Genomic DNA, 3,623 nt, shown 5'->3' on the forward strand with positions numbered 1-3,623 from the left:
TTGCTTGAGAGTATGGATCCCACACCCTGGAGAGAAACCAGAGTTTACTGTTCAATTAGAAAATTTTATTTTCTTGGAGGCAGCATTGATCTCTTGGACTGTAATGTTATCTGTCACTGTCTAATGACAGAAAATCTGTTGCTCGTACAGCAGAACCCAAATGACTCTCTCCTAAAAAGGTAGGATGTTATTTCTGTGTGTGGAAGAGGGCTTTGGAACAGCAGGTGTTTGTGTTCGGCATGTTACTGATTAAACTTTGGGGGAAAAAGACAAGTCTACTTAGTCTAACTAAAAGGTAGTGGAAGGAGACAGCCAAAGGGCATTGAGCTTTTTTCTTGCATAATTGGACCTGATTTGATTAAAAACTATTGGTGGACAGCTATGAATTGAGGCAATATGTTACTGACTTGAGGTACTTCTGCTGATATTGTGGACAGAAAGTCAAGATAGATGATTAACCCTCACCCCTACTATCTTGCTCTCTGTGAAGGAACTGATCAAAAAACAATTACGTAACTTTCTTACCTAAAACCAGACTGAGAATCCATTTGCCAGATGCACAAACAAAGGTCTACTGTTCCTATACCTGACAATTATGCCAAGCCTATCAGTCTGGAGAGTACCCAGACTCCATACACAGGCTTGTTTGGGAGAACGTCCGACAGACGCTGGACAGCGATCTTTGTGGGTCTCTTCCAGCTCAGGAAATTCTATGATTCTGTTTTCTTTCTGCCCTTTCACTTGTCATCCTTGTCTTAAGAATCCAGATGTGACCTTGCTGTTGAATGTTTGAGTGAGTTTAGCTTCACACAGGGTGACATTTCCCAGAAAATGTAGCTGGTTATCAAGATCCCAGAGCATATGTGCTTCCTGGCAGTTGGCTGGTTGCTACTTTATGGACATCAAACAGAAGAGGGGAAGGAGAAATGACAGTTTGGAGTCTGTAAACGATCTCCTAGGGATGAAGGGCTCTGTGAGGAAGCTGGGCAAAATGAAGTTTGGGGAATTTGGTGGGTCTTTGAGGAAAGTGCTGGCAGCAGATGGGCAAACAGCAATAAAGGGGAACTGATGGTGCGAGTGAGGGCACTGACGACAAGATTGAGTGTGGACTAGAAAAAACAGGGCACTGTAATCCTCAGTGATCCTGAGTCAGTCTCTGTCATCCCAAGTTGTGATATAGATATTCTTTGGTCTTTTTTTTGTACTCTTCTGGGGAAGGTAAGTGCTGTCAGGCTCAGTCTCATTCAGCTGTTCTGCCAGGTGAATTTTAGGACATGCTGGCCAACCGTGCCTGCTTTTCGGGTTCATTAGAGGACAGACTGCGGGTCTGCTCTGAGCCTCACTCTTGGCACAGGCTGTGCCGAGTTTTGGTCAGGCCATGGGATAACTCGGGCAGACAGGGACCTCGGGAGGTGCCTTTCCCAAGTCCCCTGCTCAGAGCAGCACTGCTGTGAGGGCAGGCCCGGGGGCTGTCCAGGGCTCGGCCCTGGTGCCCGGAAAACCTCCAAGGAGGGAGCCTGCCCGGCCTCATCCTGCAGCCTGCGCTGTCACCTCTCTGTCCCCACTGGGGCAGAGTGTGCTGGTGTCCCCGTCCCGGCCGTCGGAAACATCCCCTGCACGCAGGGCTCTGAGCGCCTCCGTAAGGAAGCGTAGCCGACGCAGCGGGAGCACAGTCATAAACCCCGAGCAAGAGACGCCTGCCCCGCAGGAGCTGGTGCGGTGACAGCGCGGAGCTCCCGGGGTGGGAGCGGCGCCGCTTCCCCCCGGCGCGGGCTGGGAGTTACTTTCCACGTAATAGGTAACGAAGGGGCCGGTTAGCTCAGTTGGTTAGAGCGTGGTGCTAATAACGCCAAGGTCGCGGGTTCGATCCCCGTACGGGCCAGTGCTTTTGCCCGCCGCGGCAGGAGCGCGGAGCCGATCCCGTGCCCCACCTGCAGCCCCCGGACGGGAGCGGAGCACCCACGGACCGGCGAGAAAGGGGGAGCAGGCCGGAGGTAGGGGAGGGAAGCGAAATAACCGGAAAAGGTGCCAGGAGAGAAATACACGTGGTGCAGGAACTGTGCGCAGGAGTGCTTTAAATCTTTCCGTAGGACTCCACTAAATATTCGGTGTGTTATGCCTCAAGGCGTTTTCTTCACGTGCTGCTGTTAATCAGCGTTAAGCCTGAAGAAGGCTTGCAGGATTTCAGATGGTCCTGACTTCCAGTGAATAACCGCAGGGAAAAAGAACATCAGGTATTTAGCTCATTGCATTATTATGACTTTGGTAGCTCTGTGTAACAGGCTGGAAGACACTGAAGCGAGTGGGGTTTATTTTTGGTTTTGTTTTTTTTTTTTTTCGTTTGTAGCAGGAGGACAAGCAGATCTCACATGGCAGACTGATTTTTCATAGATTGTTCTGAACTCCATATAGGACATACCCAGACTTGACAGACACACCATAATCTGAGTCTTAATTTTTATGGGTATGCTATTTGTTCGAGCAAAAAATCCAGGCCAAACTGAGGTATTCTAATGGAGTACTATGTCTGCAGGAGTGGCCAAGATAGATCCCTGGTGGCTCAACTGGCCTCTATAAGGGTGTTTTCTGTCTAAGAAACTTCTCTTGGAAGCTCAGAATAGTTCTTACTTTTGTCCTGTCTACATCTGAAATGAAATGGGATTTCTTCAGAGGAGGGAAACTTTCTGGTGCAAATGTTTTCTTGTATAAACCAGTGATTTTGTTATCAGAGTTGCATACAGACAGGTCAGAGCTCCTTTGGGAAAATACTTTGAGTTAACAGCATTCTACTGACTTCTTTTACAAATTTTTTAATATGCTCCTTCTCTATCCAGGTCTGTTGCTTGAGGCTTCTTCCAACTGCAGCATTTGATTCAAAATAAGAGATAATAAAAAAAAAAAAAAGAAAAAGAAAAAAGAAGAAAAATGGATGACACTTCATACCAAAGCAGAGTTTTGAGGGAGAGACATTACATGTTCCCCACAATGTCACCAATGTACCACAAGTGCACATAGATATGTCACTCCAAAGTCACAATGTAACTTGTAAGTCACAAGAATGAATATTCATGTTATGTAGCATCCAAACTGCTGCCATGGCTCCATCAGATGTCATGGGAGAGTAATGTGGTGCTGGTTTGATGACCTTCTGTCTTGCCACTCCATTCAGTGATCCTCCTCAATTCCTTTGGGTCCAGCTATAGTGGCCAGGACTTGACTACATATAATGACATCCATTTTAAATGAACTGAAAAGGGAAACAGCACCATGTTCCACTTCAGAAAAAAAAAAAATCTGGGAATAATATTGCTTTGTTTTATGTTTCCCACATTAGGAATAGATGTTTATTGTAGCTATGTTGCTGTATAGCCATGTCCTCACTGTAAACCAAGGTGATGCAATGGCTCCTTGGCCACTTTTTCAATTTGTTTTAAATTGCTTATATTCAGTGTGGTTTTTTGGCAGTCAGGATTGTATGGGCATGCTTTCCGTAAATTTAGTTTCAACAGATGGTTGTCAGATTGTGAAGGTCAGTCATTGTCCCTAGGGGAGTCATTCCAGAGACCCTTCTTCAACCTCGTAGGTAGCTGGAGAATAAAAAGAGATTAAACAAACAAACCCAT

The 3,623-nt window shown here is 46.5% G+C and overlaps 1 non-coding gene across 1 annotated transcript; it reads left to right on the forward strand.

Annotated features, from left to right (window-relative positions):
- Positions 1-1,808: 1,808 nt before the first annotated feature.
- On the forward strand, positions 1,809-1,882 carry TRNAI-AAU. The gene has a single exon. It is a non-coding gene; the product is annotated as a tRNA-Ile (tRNA).
- The last annotated feature ends 1,741 nt before the right edge of the window (positions 1,883-3,623 follow it).

The sequence above is a fragment of the Lepidothrix coronata genome, unplaced genomic scaffold, assembly GCF_001604755.1.
Source record: "Lepidothrix coronata isolate B3197 unplaced genomic scaffold, Lepidothrix_coronata-1.0 Scaffold184, whole genome shotgun sequence".
Classification (NCBI taxonomy): domain Eukaryota; kingdom Metazoa; phylum Chordata; class Aves; order Passeriformes; family Pipridae; genus Lepidothrix; species Lepidothrix coronata.